General features: G+C 33.1%; 1 long non-coding RNA gene across 1 annotated transcript; it reads right to left on the bottom strand.

Moving 5' to 3' along the window:
- Positions 1-2536: 2536 nt before the first annotated feature.
- LOC131027035 (uncharacterized) lies at positions 2537-3190 on the bottom strand. Its single transcript, XR_009102432.2, has 2 exons — positions 3039-3190; positions 2537-2945 (listed from the first exon to the last, which is right to left on the bottom strand). It is a non-coding gene; the product is annotated as an uncharacterized LOC131027035 (long non-coding RNA).
- Positions 3191-24524: the final 21334 nt, after the last annotated feature.

Here is a 24524-nt window from a genome sequence, read left to right as displayed (position 1 = left end):
AATGATGAGCATATATGAAATGAGAAAGCTTGAAAGTATTTGAGCATAAGTGTGATGCTTCAAATTTGAAAGATGATTGTTTAGAATGGAGGAATGAGAGCTCTATTTATAGCATAAACAGGGCAATGGATGGTCAAGATTGAATGGTTTAATCAAGGGCCAAGTTTGAAAGTTGGGGATCCATGTGCACAATTGGCACCAATGAAATGGTGACAAGTGTCAACATAGGATTGGGCTGAGAGAAGAGGTTGGAGGCATTAAAGGCCTGAGAAGACCTCATGGTTATCTAAAGGCTAAGGGTCAAGTCTAAGTTAAGATTACCCACTGGATTAAGAGTTAATCCAAGGATAAACCTTTGTGCAAATGATTAAGAGATAATCATGGTCAAAGCATTAAAGGCCTGTGAGACCTTTGGGTTGGGTAGAGGTTGAGTCAAAACAAATGTTTTAACCATGTAGGAGGGTTTGAGTTAACCATTAATGGTTATTGGAGACTTTGGGGATTAAGTGGTTGAAGGTTGAAAGTCTTCAATGGTTATCAAAGACTCTGAGCCATTTAGTGGTTGAAGGTCGAAAGCCTTTAATGGTTATCAAAGACTTTGAGGGTTTGAGAAGTGACTTCCCTTTGCTTAGGGTTGTGACAAAGTTTAGAGTAGGGGTTAGGTTAATTAGAAGCAATTAGAAGATTCTAGAAGGGATTAGGAAGGGGTTTGGGATTTTGCAAGTGGATGGAGGGATAATAGGATTTAATTGAAATAAATGATTTAATTCAATTTGGTTACAATTAAATAAATTTGATTTATTCAATTTAGGATAACTATTTAATTAAATTTGAATTTAATTAAAAGTGGATAGGGGGGATTTAATTGAATAAAATGATTTATTCATTAAATGGGTATAGTGAATTTAAATAAATTTGAATAATTTATTTAATTAAATAGAAGAATGTGGATAATTTAATTAAATTGGATTTAATCAAATAGAAAAATGAACATAAAATATTCATTTAGGAATATGATCATTTTTATACGTCTACAACTATTTTAAAAAGGTTGTTTATTATCCACGTGTTCCAAAGAACTCTGAGATAGACATGCAAAGCAATCCATGTGCCTTGTCTATGCCTACCTTGTCTATGTTGCATGTGGACATTGGTTGTTACTTTCATGTGCATGAGCTTATTTTGGCAAGAAGACTATTGTATTAGTCAAATTTTCCTTCATCAACAATGTTAAAACTATTTTTTGTCAGGGTGTGTTAGAAACAAATAGTAAATCGGTAGTAAAATTAGACACTGCATATGTGGGAATAAAAATTTCCAGACAACTTGATTTGCCTCTTCTAGAAAAAGTTTTATTGTTTGCAGGACTGTTTGGTTAGAACTAACAGAAATTGGAGAGCTTGCCAAGCAAGTGTTTCACAAATTAGTGCCATAAGTTTGAATAGCTATTTCAAAATAATACCTACTTTCTTGATAACTCCTTCAAATTAACATAAGGATGTTGATATATTTTGTAGTTTACTTTTCAATTCAGATAGTTATGATAGTGAAATTGTTCTTCTGCCTATACAATCAAATATACTTTTATATTTTACCCCCTCTTGGGCTTAACAACATTTTGATTGCTCACCTTTTCAGACTTGACTAGGCTCTGACTGCTAGCTCAATACCATGGGGACTTCATTTTGCTGGTAATTCGTTGGCAAAGGAGTAATGGCGAAAACATACAAAACTAGCACACCAGTAATACCCACAATGAAGCAAGTCGTCACAAATGGACAAGGCTTTTATTCTTCCATATATTGACTATAAATTCATTTATTTCAGACCATAATTTATTCTTTTCTTGCTGATGACCATCTTTGACATTTCAGAGTTGGAAGAATTTTCCTACATTTCTCCAATCATTTGTATTTCCTATTTTATAAGATTATCCATTGTTTCATGTTTTGTAATCTGCAAGACATTTCCTATATGGCCAAAACTTTCTCATGAAATATAAGTGATAAGTGGAGGAAGTGCTTTCTGCGTGGGTCATTGACCTTAAATTTTGGCTGGTGGGTTAACTAGAAAATTTTGTCTGTCTTGAGTTTGGTGCTTTCCGAGTAGAGTAAGAATAATTAAGTTATGACTTCCTGAATTAACCTGTACGATGCAATCTAAAAGTGTCAGTGACGGACTTAAACAGGGCTGAGCAACTAAAACTCGACATGAAAAGGAATAAGAAATTTGAACATGCCTACATAGTACAAGAAGTAGTTGGAGAGAAATAATGCCACAGATTATGATCACCATGTGGAGCCAAATATGCGATCTGGAATCAAAATAGAAATCACTTTAGATGAATGAGATACTATTTCCAGCTATAGTGACAAAGTCTATGCACTATGTAAGTGGTGAGAAGGGAATAATGACAAACAAGTCACATCTCTTGCAGCCATTTTATCAAACAATTGGCAAGCGTATACCCTGTTCCAAACCTCATGGGAGTAGCCCAGTATAAAGAGTCAAGAGATGCCAATAAGAACACCAAAAATAAAGACGAAAGAAAACCGAAATCGGATAGACAAGGTTTTTCTTTTAAATATTTTCACAAAAGCTAATAAATATACATTTGCAGAAAAACTAGATGGCACGGTAACTACAAATATTTTGGAAGTGTTAAATTTGTAATGAATGAAAAGATGTCATGTGCTAACTTGGTTCCCTGCTTTCTGGTAACGAGCGTCTTCCCCATGGTCCTCGTGTTGAAGGAAGATGGAGCCTTTATGTCATACCAATCCTTCTTCGTAAATGGATCGACCCTATATAATGCCATCACGCCATTAACTCCTCATGTGTCTATTGCAATTCCTTTCAAAAGGAGGAAAAGGGAAAAATTACATCTAACTACTCAGGCTTTCTTCTTTCCTCCCTTCTTGCCCTTTTAGATGCGCTTGTTCTCCCTGGTTTGTTTCACAATCACAAAAAATAATGACTTCGCATGCAATGAAGAACTCTGGGGATACAGTGACAATAAGAGAATAAGAGAAACTTACCCGACTGCCATGATTAGCAGCAAGGCTGCATCAAACTATAACCAGAAGATTTTAAGCCTCAAACCCTAGCTTTGAAACCAAGCTTCTATAAGGCAGACAAGAATTAGGGAAAAGATTTGAGTATAATAATAATTACTTCTGGAAGAGGCGGTGGAGCAACATTGCAGGCGAGAAGTTAGAGAAGTTTCCCGAAGCTTAAATCAATTTAAGTTTTATTTTTTATAACAAAATTTAATGACAGGAATGAATGAAAATACGAATAAATAATTTTATTTTAATTATTAAATATTTTAAATATTAAAACATTTGGAAAAACTAAAAAGTTAAAAAAATACTAGAAAGTGATTGGTCAACTAAATATAAGAAATGCATCCAACGATTGCTATAGTATCCTGCCAGCACTGCAGGAACTAATAATATCTAAGATATTTGTTGTAGGTGGAACACTACATTAAGTACAAACGGTGAAGATGGGAGCACGTGGCAGGCAAACCTCACAATTGCGCTCACGATGACATGTGTACAAGTAAAATGAGGAAGAAGAAGTTTTTTTAAACCAAGAATGTTGGATATGTTGTGATTGGAATTGAAGGTCAAGTTATGCAACTAGGAGGTTCAAGGATAGGTCGATAGGAAATCAAAGCTAAAATATAAATAGATTTTAATAAATAAATTTAATTATATTAAAATATAAATATGTGTATGTGCATCATGGTATAATATTGTTAAATTTCTTATTTTTTATTTGTTTGAATAATTAGTATTCACTTGACATTAATTAGTGTTACATAAGAGTGTCTTTGTCTTTTTGTTTTGTTTTGTTTTGTTTTTTTCCTTTTTTTAGTAGTTTCTATTTTAGAATCCTGACATTTGTTAGTATTGAACCACAATATTGTGAAATGAGAAAACCACAATGTGTAACTAGTTTACAACATAATGATTAAAAAACTACTTTTTTGAGAAAGAAGTTAAAACTTTAATTTTTATTTTTCATTATCATCAATTGTCCAAGATAAATATTGTAATTGATTAGTTTTAGTTTTTTTTCTCTCCTAAATAAGGAAATAGTTAAAAGTTTATAATTTTGAGAGAGTGTCTAACAATCTTCACGTCATGGAAAAAGTTTCTTTAGGTCACGAAAAAAGTTGAGACCAACTTGATGTCCTAGTGTGCATGACTTAAAACTTAAAAAGAATACATACCACTATGTAAGCCTCCATCTTAAGAAGATGCTTAATGTCTTAAACCCTTTTTTTAAATCAAATAATTATGATGAAAATCATATTATATATATCATAAAAGAAAGCCTACCACCTAAAAATGTAGCCATAAAAAATTGCTAGCGTTGGGATAGGGACACGTTCCATTTTACTATGCTAGAATGTGGAGTTTTTAAGTAACTATATTTACCTATTTAAACAAAGAATCTTTCTTAATTTAATGCGATTTTGGTGCAACCAATTATGAATATTTAATGCTTCTCAACTGAAAAAAAATCCGTAAACTGTGGGCTTTGACTTACATCAATGTTGCTCATGGACAAAAGTACAACCATGTCTTAAATGATCCAAAGACTTTCACATGCATGTTAATCACATATTGAAAATTAAAACAAACATGCACAACACGGTATTTTGTGCAACAAACACCTATAAATATAACTTGTGGAGGAAAAGCATAAAAATATGTCACTCATATATGAATTTTTTTTGCAAATTCTTGGATCAAGATCCATGCTTCACAATTGAATCAAATAAATTTGACGACTTTCAAAACACATCGAATTGTTGCTGTGTATGTTGCATGCTCCTTTGGAGTTGGTGAAAGAAAATGACAAAAAATCTAAATGTTTTGCATTTCAACATTATGATTTGATGTCAAGGATTTAAATTTGAATTCAAAACACCAAATTTGTCTATGAATTTTTGGATTAATAAGTGAACTAAATATATATATATCTTCTTATATTTGTATAAATTTGAAAAGTGCTAAAAAATATTTTAAATTATGTTTAAAAAATTACATGCATATATAGGGGAAAGGACCCAGTAGTTGTGCACCCTAACTTCATGCTTCTCAAAATCCTACTTCGAAATTTCAAAATCACTCCGATATTTTTACAGCAGCTTACTTGGCAAGTCCCTTGCTTATAACTAAGGTTTCAGGACCACATCAGCATGCTTTCTGTCAAGGTGTCCAAAATAGCCCCCCCCAAAAGTGAGACCAATAGGCGTGCAAAAGAGACCCCAATAGTTGTGCAGCTGACATGGCATCCCCTAATTGGTTACTTTTTACAATATTAGTACATTTCTTAACAACTATTTGAACATTTCCTAACAACTGTTGGTACATTTCCTAACAAAAATTAATATTTTTTGTTTCAAACAATAGGTTTTTATTTGTTCAATTTTCGGAACAAAAGATATCAACAACCCTCACAACAATTGGTACATGCTCAAGTACTGGGACAAAACCAAAGAAATAGATCTTACATCTGCTCAATTGGATCTGCAAACTGCTCTAAACAGCTCAGTGAATAAGAAATCTTAAAAAAATGTTAAAGTATCTTGGAGCAACAAAATTTTGATCATAGGAATGAGTGGGAATCTGGACAGGGTCTATGCACATACCACAACTGAGAAAAACTGAATGTCAATGACATAATAGTTGCCCAGGGAGACATAAATAAAATCGTAGAGCCAGTGGCTTTATTTAATAGATGAAAACACAAGAAAAAATGTGGATCCCAGTGATCTCCGCTACATTCCCTTATGCTTAAATGAATGTCCATTCCCTGTTCCAAAGGTTCCCATTTTGGCACAGGTGGGGAGGATGCTGGCAAAGGTTGTAAAATTTGGCTTTACACTCCAATTGCATTCCCTTGAAAGTTTGTAAAGCCTTTTCAACAAATCCAAATTTTGCATATCCAACGACCATCGCAGTCCATGAGACCACATTTTTTTGAGGAATTTTGTCAAACAGTTCACGTACCCTGTCTCTGCTTCCAGATTTTGCAAACATCTCTACCAGGGCAGTTGCAACTACAACATTTGACGAAATTCCTTTATCTTCAGATGTCCATACCTTGTTCTAAATTCTCCCATTTTGACACAGGCTGGGAGTACCTCGGCAAATGTGAATTTATCTTGAGGATACCCAATTTTGTAGCAATCCCCAATAAACATATTCCATTAGACGCTGTCTCTTTCTTTCATATGTTTAAACAGGCATCAATCAAATTTTCACACTAGAAGCTTATTATGAAAATTTGTGCGTGTAGCATATGCAAATTTCCTGTGAGCGATGAAAGAGGGAAATAAAAGTTGTGCGTCTAGGAAATGCAAATCGCCTGTGAGCGATGAAAGAGTGAACTATTTTTGGTTGTGAAAGCACGTTCTGAGAACGCAAGTCTGAAATAATTGAATATAACAGAATTCTTTTGGAATGAACTAAAACACAACAAAAAATATCCAGGATGCAAATTGCCTCCATATTTGCTTGTGAAAGCAGGTTTCTGAGAATGCGGGTAGCGACAGCATGTTCACTCCAGGGGTTGCTGATAAAATTGTCTCAGCGGTGGTTAAAGAGGTACAAAGGTGTAGAGCTGGAAATGGCAAAGCATCTAATTGTACAAGATATTGAAAGGTCTGGTAGTGAGGACAGAGAGGATGAAGTTGAGGGCTTCAGTTATTCTGGTTTCAAAACTGACCTTTCGTATAGCATGATAGCGATGTATTAGTCAATCACAGATGTTAATTGCAAAATCGACGGAGTAAAACGTGCGACTAACATGCGTGTTAGTCAATCCGTACTGTCATTTTGGAGCCAGAATAGACGTGTCCAAGTTGAGATAGTGGCATCATTGGCACAGAGGATCACAGAAAACAACCCTGCCAAACAAGATCATACAATTGCAACTGGATAACGATAATTTTATTTAATGGTAACTGGTTTCCGATGTGAAATAGTGGTATAAGAGTGTGAGACAGGTTTTCAGTTCAATTGTGGAAACCCAAGTCCACAATAGAAGCCTATAGGCTAATTAGCCTTGATATTGACAAAAGGCTTTTACGGACCTAGTTTACTTTAAAATTATGGGATAGATTATCTAATCAATAAAATTTTGATTAAATAAAAAAAAAAAAATTCTAACATAGGGATTAAGTTTTGTTGAGGATAAGGTTTGTAATTATGATTTTTTAAAGGGATAAGATTGGGATTGCATCTCAAATAATTTTGGTAGAATAGATATTTCTTAATCTTTGTTTTTAATTGAAAGAAGTCTTAGTCAACTTTGATTTGTGCTAGTGATATCAATGAATTACAAAAACAATCAAGCATTAATGATATCAAGTTTCTACAATCCATAGTAAATTAATGCAATTGTTTCTCTCGATTGTGTTAGAGAGATTTTTTCCCATCAACATTTGGGATCACACTCTATGATCCATCATCAGGATGAAAAAAGTTATCAAAATGAAAAAAGAGAGATTTGTCATCTTGATGATAGATCATAGACTATGATCTACAACTTTAATGGGAAAAAATCTCTCTAACACAAGCAAATCCAGAAACAATTTTATTAATCAAGTGTTTCTTAATCAAGAATTGTCATAAAATATCTTTGACAGAAAAAAAAGAGATAGTTATATTAATTAAACAAGGGACACATTATGTTCTTTTTATTGACGTTTAAAGTGCAAGTGCAATGGTTAGAGGAAACATAGTAAATATGTAGTGTATTTAGTTTTTTATTTGCAAGTTTTAGTGTAATTTATTAGTTAATAAAATAAACTATTAAAGATTTATAAAAAGTATAACTAAAATATTAGAAATATAGAAAATAGATAGTTGTTTCACACATCAAAGTATTATTTGCTAAAAATTGGTTAACAAATTTGATATGTTACAATAAGTTTTTAAATTATGATAAATAATGAAAATAGCTACAAAAAATCAGTTTTATCTGAAAAATAATGATTTTAAGGTAAATATTATAAATAAAAGAAAACATCAAGAAATTATGATTTCTTACCATTTTTAACTATTTCTACTACTATGAATCAAACTACATATTAAATATTTAACACTCATAATAAAAATCATTTTTATTATAACACACTTAAACAATGTTAGTAAAACCAAATCATTCATATTGGTACCTTAGCAAAGTTAGGGTCTTAAGGTTGGTAATAAAATAGAGGTCCAAACATTTACAAAAATAAAGTTTTCTTAGCATAATGCTACTTTCTAAAACTAGTTAATTTGTGCTGCACTAAATCATAAGAAAAATCCACATCTGAAATATACCATTCATGAAAACACCATAGCTGAAATTTCATTTTCTATGCTATAAATGAGCCTGGGATTTTAGGTATGTAGTTGTAGCATGATTTGAGGTGCAATAAAAGGATGGGTCAGATTGAGAGATTTTTTTTCAAAAAGTTGAATGAGTAATGTAAACAGAAATAAAAAGGGTCAGTAATTTTAACTAGAAATTCAAAAGGGACAAAAACTATATATATATATAAAGATTCAAAATTGATTTTTTTTTTTAGAGATTTTTTTAAAATTGAAGAGTTGAATTAGCAATGTACATAGAACCTAAAAAGATAGGTTGATTGAGAAAGGAGTTCCTTTCATTCAATTGAAGGGCTATATCAACGACGTACAGATAATTCAAAAGATAAGTTAATCGAAAAGGAAATTTCTTTTTCAAAATTAAAAGATTGAATCAACTATATATATAGGACAAAAATAACATATGTAGTCAATCACCCAAAAGAAACCTAAGAACACATTTCATATCTTAAATGAGTATAGAACATTGACACAAAATTTCTTGAACAATGATAGAACCCAAAATTTAATAATGCATAGATCAATGAATTTGGCTTGAAAAATTACACTCTAAATAATATGATAAATACATTTCTAAACCCTAAATTAGAATTATACTTTTCTAAAATAATATGAAATCCAAAAGAAAACATTGGCAATATATTTCAAAACCCTAAATTAGAAGGTCATGGATATCATAAAATTCTTAAACCATGTGGAGCTAAAAACCTGAACATACATTTTCATAAATTGTGTTGACAACACAAACTGTTAGAGCTCTCATTTCCACCGATTACACCTCAAAAACTTTTTTCCATTTCAAACGGATATGCATTTAATGACTAGATTTTCTTTTTTCCATGTCTTGTTAGATGGAACTGTAGGAATTAATATTTTGTTTCAAAAAACAAGAAAAAATTGAATTGTGCAATGACTGTTAGCAATATAAATCAATAGGAAAAGAAAGAAATAATTTTTTTAAAATTATTAAATTAGTCTTTTTTAAATTCACTAATATTCAATTGGCTAGCTAGAAAACAAATTGCATCCAATGGATGCATAAGTAATCCTCCTATCGGTGGGAACTAAAAATGACAAGGCAAACATACAAGCCCACATACTAGAATACAAGAAAATGCTCAACAATAATTATAACTAAGGAATATTGTATAATGTCATATAGACATTTCATAAAATAAAGTTGTATACCAAGAAAAGTTAGCCGTCTCACACAAAAGTTGATATGATCAAGCATTCCAACATAGAAACAAGAAATCTCAATTGTATTCTATAACTACCAACAATAAAGAGTTAAACATGTTAGTGCAAATAGTGACATTATCAAACTTGTTAGTTTTTAGCCTACTTAGGAGAGTCTTATTCACACTAGTTAAGTCTCCACTTAGGGACAAGTTATTTTGTGTCTCACTTCATGTGGTTGAGACATATGTTGTCACATATCGATACACCTAGTTCATGCACACTTGACACATGCTCAAACACTTGTCACTTGAGCTTAGCTATTGATATGTGAGAAATGAGATCCTAGCCAATCAATGTAAACTAAGGTCTCAAATCTCCATGGCATATCATTTGAATCATAAGTAGGTTTAGCTACAATCCTAATAGGAGAGATAAACACTGGTGGATGATTATTCCTTTATTGCAATGGAATTAAGATTATGAAGCGTGTGTGAATGAACTAGGTTAAATAATATTAAAATAATAACCTTCAACAATAACAATGAAATACAAAACTAAACACCAACACAGTAAGCTAGATTTAGAAATGAGACACACAGAGGAATATATGGCTAAAATATGGAGTTGAAAGTGTATGACTTGTCTACTGGGCACTCCATTCTGAGGGTGTATGTGCACACAAAAAAGTTCTAGGTCTATGATTAGGAGGTCATGTAGGTATGTCTATTTGAAATATTGCCAAAAAGTGTCAAACATGATTATAGGGAACCCTAGTCTAGGTGTTTTCACCTATTCAAAATCTAAGATTGTCTATTGTTGTTTTCTCTATACACCTATATCCCTTTTTATTATCAAATAGATGAACATGTACACATGAAAAAATGGTTGGTTGTATAGGGGCTTGCCTAAGTTAAACCTTGTGTTGGTGTTCCCATCTCCATAATAGTATGATTGATAATAGAGAGCTTATCCTTAGAGGACAAAGACTAAATTGTAATTGAAATGATTATACCTTATGAATGATAATGATGATGATGCAGTTCTCTTTAGACAAGTCCTCCAAGTGTTAAGAAATAATATGACAAACATAACATAATCAATTATGAAATCATATTTGAATGTAGAATGTTGTAGAGCCTGCTGCTCAATATGCTCAAATCTAGAAAGCTTGCTTTATCATAATTTGGAAACTCATTAAATATTAGACCTCATGAATGATAAAAGGGATATTTATATAGGGTTCACAAGGGATTTTTGAATTTAGTTCGACATCCAATGATCAAATAAAAATATTGAGATTGGATTACAAAAGATAGAGGTTGACACTCAAACATATTGAACTTGGCCTCTTTTGGAGGGACTAGGTGTTGGGCATCATAGTGCACTCAAACTAAGGCACTGGGTACTCTAGTCCTCTTGAATAGGGACCAATAAAATGGTGGTGGAACATCAAGGTTTAGAACATAGGATCTAGTCTCAAAATTAGCATATGATGATAGTAGAGTAGAATAAGGCCCAAATAGGCTTAAACTAACCTAGGAAAGGGAACACTAAAGTAGGGACTCAAATAGAGTGAAATTGTAAAGGGATACAATTTACTTAGACACTACATTTAGCCCCCATGTTAGAAACACTATGAACTTAAGTACTCTCACACTCATGACAAACTAGAGATAGAGATAGAGAGCAGTTGAGAGAAAAAAATGCAGGGGATAGAATGACACCAAGTTGAGGGGTGTGCAAGACTCCAAGCTTAAGATCCTATCAATCCATACAAAACATTCAAATATACACATATAGAAAGAGAACATTGTTAATAATAAAGCAAACAAAAATGTTCCAAGTCTACTAGGTGAAGAGACCTATATGTAAAGGTTCTCTCAACCATTAGTATCATTATCAAAATGTTATGAAAAAGAACAAGTGGACTTCTAGAAAGAGACAAGAGCTTACACCAATTTTTTGATCAAAAAAAGGTTCCATGTTCCAACAACTAGCAAATTATGTTATGCCAGGGGTCCACAAAGATGGCATAAATTCTACTGGCCAACAAGTGTTATGTTGGGTCAAATGTTCATGTTTATGACATGGATTCTATTGGCTAACAAATTTTCTTATGCTAGGTGATCCATGGAAGGCACTAATTTCACTGGACAACAAATTGTTTTATGTTGTGCAATCCATGTATTGCAACAAATGATTCAACTAGAAAACCTTGTTATAATATATAATCAACACTTGAGGAAGCATAAATAATAACAAAAATCATGCTAACAACCCATTTTATGTTAGATGATCAATTCTTAAGGAAGCATGAACAACAATAATCACAACTAGCAAGCCATGCCACACTAGGTGAGCAATGCCTAAGAAAGCATAAAACATGTTCAACAAGGGGATCAAGATAGCAAGTTGTGAACACGTGCTAGATGATCAAGATAATTCATATGGATGCCACTAGCTAGAAAGTTGTGTTATGCTAGGTGATCCATAGATCATCAATGTTTTAAGGGATCACACTAGTAAGCCACACTATATTAGATGATCAAAACACAAGTTATATGTCATTCAAGTTTCTAAAGATAGATTGATAACAATGCCTCATAGGGCATTATGCAACACCACACCACCACTTTAGGGTATATTTATGAATGACTACAAGCAACAAGGAGGCCTCATATGCCCCCCTTAAGATTCCAACATGTTTCTATGTTGAAATCTTAAGGAAGATAGAGATCCATATGAAGGATAAAACACCTTCAACACCAAGGAGACATCATTTTCAAAAATTCATGCATTCCAAGCTAATAAGAAGATCCTTTTAGAGGATGAAAATATTCAAGCAAGGAAGAGATCAATGAAAATGATGGGTTAGGTCATTGATGCCACAACTTGCATCATTTATTTCTCATTATCGAACTAGGTGTGTCTTAGAGTTGTATGTGTTAAGGACATATTTAAGTTGGGGGTTTTTGCACTGAAAACAATGACTTACACTTTGGTCATGCTCCGTCAAGAGCTTTCAAGATCAATTTCTAAAAACTTAGTCCTATACTAAGGATGCTTCTCTATTCTAGCAGAACTGAAACTTAAGGTGCTAAGTCTACCTTAAGAGAGACTCTAGTTATTTAGTATGATACAAACAAAACTTGATCAAAACTAATTCATGGAATCTTCTAACTAAAGTCAAAACTATATCTGATCTACAATGCATAAATTCAAATTCTATTAGGAACTACTTTGCTGAGAAATGGAATCTATTTTACACTTGTAGGAAATCTGGATTCTATTCTAAAGAACATTCAAAATAAACTAAATTCCATGAGGAAGTTCAATAAATCTTTTGTCTAATCACTACTTTCTTCACCATTGTCACTTACTAATAAAATCATAAACTAATGATCATTCAATTCAAAACTGAACTAAATGAAACATAAATCTAAACATCCATAAGAGAATCAATTCTATCTTTAAACACTACTGAAAATAATCTACGAACAAAAGCTACTGATTGATTTTTTTTTTATTATAAATTTTCAATGAATATAAAATTGCAAAAAGAGAAATAACTAAGAACAATCATGCAACAATTAAATTATAGAAATAAAGAAACAATTTAGGATCACCTCCCTTTGGTTGAGAGGCCCTGCTCTTCCTCTGGTGGGATCCTTAAACACCAAGATTTCAAATCAACTTTGAATTTGCATTGAAATTGGCTCCTAGCAGGGAGTAAAACATAGTTTTGAAATTACAAAGGAAATTGATAAGACTCTAAAAATTGTTGACTAGCTAGTTAACTAACTACAAACGGATACAAGATATATAGGCATATCCTTATTCAAATTAAAATGATGCGTTACCTACCTAAATGAGTAATGAATACCAACTAAACTGTAGAAGACTTAATATCTTTGATTACAATGTGTTTATTTCTTAAGATGAAACTAGAAGTTTCAAAAACAACTGATGAAACTAAACTTGGCGAGAACTGTTACTCCCTCCAGCTAGAGAGATCAAAAGTGTGACCAAGAGTTCAACGTTGCTAGATAGAAAGTTGATGGCCCCACATCTTGAAACAAATTTCAAAATATCTGAAAACTTATCCAAAAAAACAAAACAACATAATAGCAAAGATCTTGATTATTGATCATTTCTTCATTGATTAATTATAAAAGTAATACATTTAACACAATACCATTTCTAATATATATCTTCTAATCAACAAAGTATAAGAGAAAAAGAAGTAAACATGTATGCATATAGTCTACCGCTAGACACATTAATTAACAAAATATACAGTTTTTAAGCATAAATTATGATTAAAAATGTTATTTTTGAGCACTCATCATCCTGCCCCTCCTGTGGTCAACCATGTCCTCATGGTTGAGGTTCTGGAAGACCTTTGTTCATAGATTTAATCCAGATGACCAAATCATGATGCTAAAATATATACTCTTGATAAGTTTTAGGGGAGCACATGCATTGAATTCTTCCACTCTAATCATCTAGTTTCTTAGAATTTCTCCTACAAAATGGGTAGGTGCATTCAACTTTGGTGATGGCAATATGATCAATGGTGGTTTGAATCTCTTACCTATCCAATCTACCTATTGTTCTTTTATTATTTCAATCACTGATCTCACTCTAGTCAAGCTCTAGGTGATATTATGAGGAGAAATAGGCTCTCGCCTTCTCAACTGAATTAGTATTGTATTATATCTCACTTTGGATGCTAATAAAGCACGACGAGGAAGTTGATTCTACACATCTCTAAAAGCTTGAATTCTTGTTGTGCAAGGTTATTCTTATAAACTACTTTCACTTTATTTAGTTGTGCAATGGAAGTAAACTTATTTCTAAATGTCATGGATCTAGGTGTTTCATCCCTAATGGGAAGGCCTAATTTATTTTGTGCCTCTCTATTTTGGCATAGTATGTTTTTCCATTCAACCTGATTTTGTAATAATGACACAAATGCTCTTATTTTTATTTCACTAGCAAGAATATTTAGAAAGGATTGATAAAAATGACCCAAATGAAATCCATATAAGTAGTATTAACACATTTGCTTCTGGAAATTAGGATCACTGTTATAAAAAAATTCAATAAAATCATCATCATCTTCATAATCAATTTTTCTTCATTGAACGAGCTAATTGATTTTTCATTGTAAAAACCTTTCCCTTAAAAACAAGGCATAAAATCCAGAGGGTTTTCTCATGGATAAAAGTTTTGAAGACAATTCTCCTACTTGTTCTAGTCTTTGAGTAGCGTCATTTTTCTGTTTCTCAAGATTTTCATGTTGCTTACATAATTCAATATTCTTCTATTCGTATCTCATGGAAGTCAAAGAAAGGTACCTAGGAGGAGAAGATGAAGTTGAGGCTTCATGATCATGGCTTGGAATAATCTATTTTTTCAATTGATTCTCTTTTTGTTCTAATTATTCCTTCAACTTATTTAATTCTTCAACATTATTTAATGCTTGAGCATTAGTTTTCTAAAGTGCTTCCTCTATTTCTATCATTTTGTCTTGAGATTAGCCTCTTTCTCAGTTGCCTCTTTCTTAAGTTGTTCTATTTATTGAGTAGCTTTTTGCAATTCTTCATCTTTTTGTCTTAGACTTTCCTAAAGGAGCCACTTTTTTCTTTTTGCTTCCTGAATCTCTGCTTCCATTTTGGATAATGCCATAACTTTCATAAGTTTTTTTTCTTCTTCAATCCTTCCTCTATCTGGTTTTTTTGAGACTTCTTCTTCGACCATCACTTCCTTTCCTTCTCTTCAAGAGAATGTTTGAGGAGCTGAAGGTGGTAGAGGTTGATTAGGAGGGGGTGAAGGTGAAGGCTAGTCTTGAGTAGCTTCAAATTCTTCAGGAGATTCAACTTCCTTCAATCCATCTCTTGATTGAGAAGAATACTGGGGTAATTAATGTGTTATAGGCGAGCATCAAGATCTAGCTCTCATAATCATCAGTAATAATAAACTCAGGTTGTTCCTTTTCAGGAGGGTTTTCATTTGTTTGCTAAACGAGTTCCGAAGCAACAACTTCTTGCTTAGGAATAGGGGACGATATAGGTTCTTGAGTTTCACAATGACTTTCAAGAGGTTCTTGAGAAACTTCAACAATATGCCTAGGCGTACTATCAAAAGCTTTTGAAGAAGGGATGACATGGGATGGAGAAGATGGAACATCAAGAGTCGATGAAGGGGCATCAACAGGGCTAGGCTTTTCTTCTATTTGCTCCTAAATTTCCCTTCTCAAGGAGTAACGAGTCACCCAACTAGGTTTTATCTTCTCAATTTCTGTTTTCCTCTCCTTTCCAGATGTTTTCCCTTTTTCTAATTTAACCTTTTTCAACGTGGGCCCCTTTTTAGACTTTTTCTTCACAAGGGTAGAAATAATTTCTAGCCACCCTTCTTTCCTAGATTCTTTCTTCAAGAAATGATGCTTTATAATCAAATGAATCAAGCTATGATATTGAATTGAACTACCCCTATCTTTTACCCTAGATATCATAGAATTTTTTTTGAAAAATAAGAAAGATGAGAGATTAATCTTGACTTTAGGATAAGTATTTTCATACCTTAAATGTGTCAATAGTCACATTCCCTGTTCTTATATGATCTCATACTGGCCCTCATAGGTGAAAAATTTCATCAACCACATCACAATTGTCTTCCAAGGCTTTTCCAAACTTTCTCTACTTACACCTTTGGTATTTCCTTTATGAACTTGCAACTTAGGTCATCACTCATTCCCTTCATAGAATTGATTCACCAATTCTTCTATTTTGATATGGCTTCTATTCACTAGCTCCCCTTCTGCTTGGATTCTTGATAATTCGTTGATAACTTGAGGGTTTACTTCTATAAGCTCCCCTCTCACTCTAATGATATTCACATGAAATTTTTTGACAAACTCTTCAACTAGATCTAGCTCAAAACCCTCAAACATGCATATGAAATTCAACCAACCTATTTCTTCAAGCAACATTTTTGTCTATGGGTCTAGATTGAACTTTTTTGGTTCTATATTCCTTTTGTTTCCCATTTTTTTAGCTTTGCAACTCAAGAATGTCTCTGTTAATTTTGAATATCTTAATTTAGTCACAAAAAAATGGATATTTCATTTTCAACAACCAAAATTTTTAGCACGGATGATGATTTATTACACATGTTTCTACTTTGATTTCCTTGAATTGAACCAAACAATCCATACACCAGTTCTCTTGTACTTCCTCATTGATTTGCAAAGTTGGAAGCGATTGTGACACGTGTGTGCTTTTTGAAGTAATAATTGCTTCAAATTTGAATGGCCAAATGATGTCATTTCAATATATTCCTTTATCTCTCTGTCATCATTAATTTAATAATTAGAACTTGTGATAATAATGTTAAAAATGAGTTGGTGGAGATTTCTATACAAACAATGTCTACCAATTTTACTTTATACCTACTAAATAAAAAAATAAGATTTTGAAAATAATATAATTTGCAATAAATGTATACCTTCTCATTAATGCATATCTTGTCAGGAGCTTATCATGCAGTAATGACCAACTTGCCAAAAGTATCAAGCGCATGAATAAGGAGTTGTCATGTAGTACTGACCATTTTGCCAAAGGAGACAAACTGACTTACTGATCAAGAGCCACTTAGAGCTTATGAGTCGAATCAAATAGTAATGCACCATTTAAGTCAATTAGGAGATACTTGGGTCTCGTTCTACATGGACTAAATGATGCATTAAATGATTCTACAATTGTCTTGTTGAAAATGAGAGTTTCCTTTCCACAGAAAGAGCAATTAGGAGCATTCTTGAAACACTCTTTTTTTGGTTGATACTTGCAAAATACTTATTTGAGAACTATGAGAGCCATCAGGAGAAAATCAAAGTTGATCCAAGAAAAGTTGTCATTTCTAGTTTTCAACTTCACTCTATAAGGTATGGACCGCCATTTCTAGTTTTCAGTTCACCTCTAAGGTAGACTGTCATTTCTACTTTTCAATCATCCCCAATTTTTTTTTTTGGAGATAAATTGTCATTTTTGGTTTTCATCTTATTTCCTTTATTCTATCTTCTTGTTGGTTTTACTCAGAATTGAGTTCCACCAAGGAAGTGATATCTTCCATGACGAAATGTTCAACTTTGGCTTGCAATTCTAAAAGAAATTATTCATTAGATGTTGGCTTATAATATAACTTTAATCGATGACCCTTAACTAGCATATTTATTCTTTCTCCATCTATTGGTGTCAACTAAACAACTCCATTGCCAAAAACTTGATTAATCTCATAAGTTCCTAACCATCTTTTATGAAACTTTCCCTTGAATTCTTGAAATCTAGAGTCAAATAATAATGCCCAAACTCCTTTTCTGAACTGTCTACTAACAATATGTTTATCATGCCATGCTTTTCTCTGCTTTTGAATAATCTCAATATGCTACAAAGCTTCCATTTTCATCTCATCCAATCAGTTCAACTGCAAAATTTTGGTCTTCTCTGCTTCTGATAAATTAATGCCAAACTCCAAGGTTGTCCTTAGTATCTGCAACTCAAAATTGTGGGTGTAATTATTTATTCATGTTGGATATAATTACACTTTACTTAGGTACATACATAACATTGTAGTTTGCATATGAGACACTTAGGGAGATGTGTATACATTGAGAGTGTGTATGTAGGAGAATTTCCACCTTTTATGGTGTGATCTTGTTGTTAGTTTATCATATCCACTTATTTTGGGATGATAATTCCACTTTTGGTGGGTGATCCACCTTATGTGGAATATTTTACTATTTTTCCTACCTTCCCCTACCTACCCTTGCATCTCATTGAGCCACATGTCATCATTGTGTGCTCTCATCTTTGTTGGAAATATGCCTCGAATTCTCTTGACCAGTGTTTGGGTTGATCGATGTAACTTACCCCGATGGAACAGCTTGTGGGAAGGTATTGAGTTGTGGAATTTTCCTATCGGTGTAACTCTGGCCGATGAACATGTTGCAGACAAGTATCGGGTTAGGTCTACTCGATGTATCCTCCTTGTTTGGTTATTAGAGAAGTAGGTTTGAAGTCATCCCAATGACCTGACGAAGTTGTCTTCGGTCATCGAGGTAGCATCGGCTATTGGGTGGACCTGTTAGGCATTACGCCGATACCTGATGGAATTGCCTTAGGTTGACATTGGCTATCAGGTGAGCTTGGTTAGCATTACACCGATGATCCGATGAAGTTGCCTTCGACGATCGGGATGTCATCGGCTATCAGAGGAGCTTGCTAAATGCTATGCCGATACCCGATGGATCCGCTTTGGTCGACTTCGGTGTTATCAGGGATCGGGGTAGCCAGTTCGGGTGTGTTTCTGATGACCCGATGAAACTGACCAAGTGGTGGGGCCCGACAAAGAAGAGCTTCATTCCAAGTGGTTAGTGAGGTCGTGCTAAGGTGGCAGGGTAGGGACTCTAGAGCCAATCAAGGGGTGCCACATGGCGAAGCGTAGAAAGAGAGATCGAGCAGATCAAGGAAGATCGGACAATCAGGATAGCTTTTTGGTTGTCTTGCCGATAACCCGATGGAGTTGCCTTCGGTGATCAGGGTATCATCAGATATCAGGATGACATGGTTGGTTGCTACACTGATACCCGATGAGTCTGCCTTTGTTGGTATTGGGGATCGGGGTAGCCAGTTTGATTGTCTTGTTGATGACCCGATGAGGTTGTCTTCGATAATCGGGTGGATATCGGTGATCAGGTTGACAAGATGGAAGCTACGCCTATGACCGATGGAGTTGCCTTTGGCAATCAGAGTATCATCGGAGATTAGGATGACATTGTTGGGTTATGCTGATGGCTTGATAGAGTCGCTGTGGTGACATCGGGAGATCGGATCTACCTATTGAAGGCTATCCCAATGAGCCAATGGAGCCGACCTGTTTGGAGTCGCATTAGTGGAGTCATCTATTGTTTCATCAGGAGATCAAAGCAACACATTTATGGTCTTTTCGATGGCCGATGGAGTGGAGATTGACTATGGGTGTGCGCTCAAACCGAAGTCCAAAAGGTGAACACTTGGACACTGAAGATGGTCTTGTCGGTGTATATGAATAGGAACTGACCCAACTTCTTGGTGCATGTGGGATATTGTGTTTCTCACGAATGCAGACCGATGTAGACAGTTAGATGTCTAACCAATTGGTGAAAACTGACAGTTGCATGGTCGACATGGAAGATGTAATTAGAGTAGCTAGAGGAAACCGAAACAGAATGTTGGTTAGGTGGATGGATGTTACTGAATGACATACCATTGGACTCCATAATGGTTGTTCTTAATTGATATGTTGTAATTGATGGTTTATATATATGTTGCCAGAGATGTAACTGACAGGAAGTGAGGTTACTGTGTGGCGTATGGTGTGGAGTCCTATATGTTGGAAGCCTGAGTGTTCTGCATAGGTGATGAGTGTGATCTGAACATAGATTCTGAGAGTAAATATCTATGAAGAGGATCTATAACTTTATTGTAACCTTCTGTTAACTGTGAATAAAGTGATCTCTCTTTGGTGGTGGGTTTTTTACCCGTAAGGGTTTTCCCATGTAAATCAGGTGTTAACTCTTTGTTGTGTTTTCTGTGTGATTAGTTTTTCATTAGTCTATGTATATCTTAATGTTTTGCAAAATAATTTAAAGACATACTTGCTTGATTCCCCTTTGAATTGGTGTTAGGAGAGCGTTTTCCGCACTGTGCTTTCCTTACAGTCTCTTAGCCTTGCCTTTATAAGAAGACTCATCATTCATTGTATGTAATTCTTAATCATCTAGTTGATCTCTTTTTCATTATTGATGAGAATACAGTTTATTCTTGTCGCATATTCTATCTCTCTTGTTATTATGCTATCTATTGGTCTATTTGATCTTGGTTTCTTCAAGCATAATCTCACAAAAATCAATAGGCATAATGGGACTTTTTTCAAATACCAACTCATATGGAGAAAATCCTAAGTTAGTCTTCCATGTTGTATTGTAGGTCCATACTTCTTCATCTAATTTTTCTGACCATTCTATTTTTCTCAATGAAACAGTCTTTGTTAAGATATTCTCCAATTCTCTATTGGTGACTTCTACTTGTCCATTCGCTTGAGGATGATATGGTGTAGAATTTCTGTGAGTCATCTTGTACTTATGCATGAAAGCTTCAATCATAGTAGACATAAACTGAGGTCCTTGATCAAAAACTATTTCTCTTGTGCACCGAATCTTTGAAGAATATGCTTGTACAAAAAATTAACTACATTGTCTTCTTTTGTTGTTGGAAATGCCTTCACTTTTGCCCATTTTGTTACATAAATCTGTACAGACCAAAATTTAATGATGTCTTTTTGAAGGCGAATCAATAGGTCCCATAAAATCAATTCCCCATTTTCAAATGGTTCTAGAGTTATTTGGGGTTGTAGTGGCATCTCCATTGTTGGTGTAGGTCGTCCCATCCATTGGCATTCATCACAATGTTTTACATAAAATGAAACATCCTTTGACATGGTTGGCCAAAAGTATCCTACTCCAAGGATCTTGTAAACTTCTACTTCTTGCAAACACCTGTGAAGAACATGATCAAGACACATTTTAAATAAAAGACCATCGATCCATTGAAACCTGGAACTCTCACAAATTAGCCTTTTCTTTTGCTTAGGGTTGAAATGACTTAGGCACTTCCATATTAAAAGGTAAATATCAACAAATCATGGACACTATATTGATATGGAAAACAAAGGTTCATCTAGAAATGTGTCATCCACTAGTTCATTGTTACCTTGCAAAACCATTCTTGAAAGAAATTCAGCAACAACATTATCCTTCCTTGGTTTATCCACAATAGTGATGTCAAATTCTTGTAATAATAATTTAACCATCTTATAATTTGGCCACCTACAATAGCTTTGTTCATTAAATACTTGATGGTTGCATGCTTAGTATGGATAAACACTTTATAACCAGTAATTATATAATGTCTAAATTTATTAATTGCATAAACCACGGCTAAAAAATCTTTCTTAGTTGTTGTGTAGTTCATCTTTGTGGGACAAATTTTGTTGACATAATAAATAACATGCATTGCCCCAAAACTGCTCCAATAACTAAGTTGGAGGCATCTGCATGTATATGAAATAGTTCTCCCCAAATAGGTCCTTTGATGATAGGAGAGGTAGTTAAGGCATGTTTTATAGATTCAAAATATTTCTAACAATCATCTGTCCATAAGAATTCTATATCCTTCTTGAGAAGTGTAAATAATGGTTCAACAAATATACTAAATCTGTAAATGAATCATTTGTATACCCTACATGCCCTATAAATCTTTTGACATTAGCTTGAGATTTTGGGGTTTCAATTTGTTGAATAATTTCCAACTTTTTAGGATCAACTTTTATTCCCTCTTTTGAAATGTGATGTCTTAAAAAAAATCCTTATGTCATCATAAGGGAAAACTTTTCATGGTTTGATGGCAATCTGTGATCCTTACATCTTTGCAAAACTTTATTCAAACTCTCCAATGCTTCTTCAAATGTTTTCCCATGGACTATGAAATCATCCATATACACTTCAATACATGATGTAGTTAAGTCTAAAAAATAGCCAATACAACTATTTGAAGAGTGGCTGGTGCATTACAGAGTCCAAAAGGTAAAACCCTATATGCATATGTTCCCCGGGACATGTAAATGTTGTTTTGTCTTGGTCCTTAGGAGCCACCCATATCTGGTTGTAACTACTAAAACCATCAAGAAAAGAGAAATAACTATTGCCGGTTAGGTTATCAAGTACTTGATCAATAAATGGTAAAAGAAATTAATCCTTCTTAGTGGGTTTGTTTAATTCTCTATAATCCACACATACATGCTACTTACCATTTCTCTTCGATACAATAATCAATGAAGAAACTCATTGACTATCAAAAATTTGATAAATGAACCCTACTTGTAGCAATTTCTCTATTTCTTGTTTAACAAAATCTCTTAAAGCTAGATTGATTCTTTTTTAACCCTGTCTTATAGGTTTAACATCTTCAGTGTAGATATGATGTGTACAAATAGAAGGGTGTATTCCTCTCATGTCCTTGTATTCCCAAGAAAATTCTATTGTTTGATTAAAAAAAAAATCTTAAAAAAAATATATAAATAAATAATTTGCTACAAAAAAGTTTATAATATCTTTTTTATTAAATTTGTAGCATAAACAAAACAAACATCTTCACAAAAACATTTTCTGAAATACTAACACAAAATATATTATATCTATAAAAGATATTATATACAAGTTATTTTGATTTCAATCGAATAATTAATATAATTTTAAATCCATGATTCTTTTGCCATGGTTCTCTTATCATTAAAAGAAATAATTGACATTTCCTTCTACAATTATTTCTTATATACTTATTTTCAAAATCAAGTATAATTAAATTGATGATTTATTTCTTCTCCTTATCTTTATATTTTAAAGGTATTTAAGTAATGTTCAAAGTTGCATCCAAATTATGATCATATTATATTTGAAGTTTAATATGTAATATCTTAATAGTTAAATGATGAATTTTGTATGAGAGATGATATTTAATAAGCAATTAACTTTTAAAAGTTGAAATTCAATTTTATATTTATTAATTTGGTTTTGATTTAAATTTGTCTATACTATTTTAATTTAAAATCATATATATGAAATTTAGAATAAAATTCTAAATTTAAAAATAAATTTAATCAGATTTAAATATTATAATAGGGTAAGTGCACAAAGATGGTGGTCAAAAAGGGGGTATAAATGGACACTTTTTTTCTGAAATCAGGTGAACCTGAACTTGGAGGCAAAATTTGAAAGTCATCCACTCAAGATATGAAGATAATCAAAGAACAAATATTGTAGTACTCTTAATCTAGTTTCCAAACTACTAAACTTTTTCAAAATTGGATAAGATTAAGGGGGTCAAATCCTTCGCGCACGAAAAAATAAACCTGATTTTTTCTGAAAAACATAACATAGTGTTTGACATGCGCATCAAAATAGTCATAGTTAGATTTAGTATTTTGACAAATCCTTTGGCAAAAAGATAGTTAAGAGTGAGCACTAGAAGATGTGTATTTTTTTGTAATTTTTTGTTGAGTATTTGTTTTTTTATGATTTTTCCAATCGAGCACATTCTGAAAATTAGGTATCTGTTTGTGCGCGAAGCATAAGTTGCACTAAACAAATCGAAAATACAATTTTATTTTTTTAAAATTTTAAAGAATCAAGTGCACTACGTTAATATATAAAGTTTTTTAAATTTGGATATGTATATCAAAAGTTATTCAAAAAATGGCGCACTTATGTCTGTGAGAACTATGGAGACACTAGTAAAAGAAATTCAATAATATTATGTTGTTGTTGTTCAAATTGAAAAAAAATTATATGGTTAGAAAGCCCAGAAGATGGGTGAAATTATGGTGGGAATTTTAGAAATACCCACTTTATGAAGTGTAAAACTGATGATGACAAAGCCGATAAACCAAGTTGATAAAATAAAACACATCAAAAATGAGAGAAATGGAGGGAAATCAAACTTCCAATCCATAGCTTTGTCATCCAGGCCTATTTCCAAGCCTAAATAGTCAAAAGCGTGTACAAGGTACTTATGGTTTAAAAAGCACGTATGGGGTACTTATAGTGTAAGTAGCGCGTACACGCTTGTTTCCCTATAAACAGCGCGTACGCGCTACCTTTACTATAAACAACATGTACGGGATATTTTATAATATGATATTCTATGTATAATATGTGTTGTATATGGTGAAAAGTGGAGACAACAATATTGAAAGACTAAATGAATTCAACCACAAAACCCTAGCCTAACAACAACAAAGATCCACCATAACATATGGAGATTACCTAAGACAATGCAAATAAAATGA

This window comes from Cryptomeria japonica, chromosome 10 (genome assembly GCF_030272615.1).
Source record: "Cryptomeria japonica chromosome 10, Sugi_1.0, whole genome shotgun sequence".
In the NCBI taxonomy this organism is placed as follows: Eukaryota; Viridiplantae; Streptophyta; class Pinopsida; order Cupressales; family Cupressaceae; genus Cryptomeria; species Cryptomeria japonica.
Note: the sequence above shows the minus strand (reverse complement) of the source record. Positions and strands in the feature narration are given on the sequence as shown.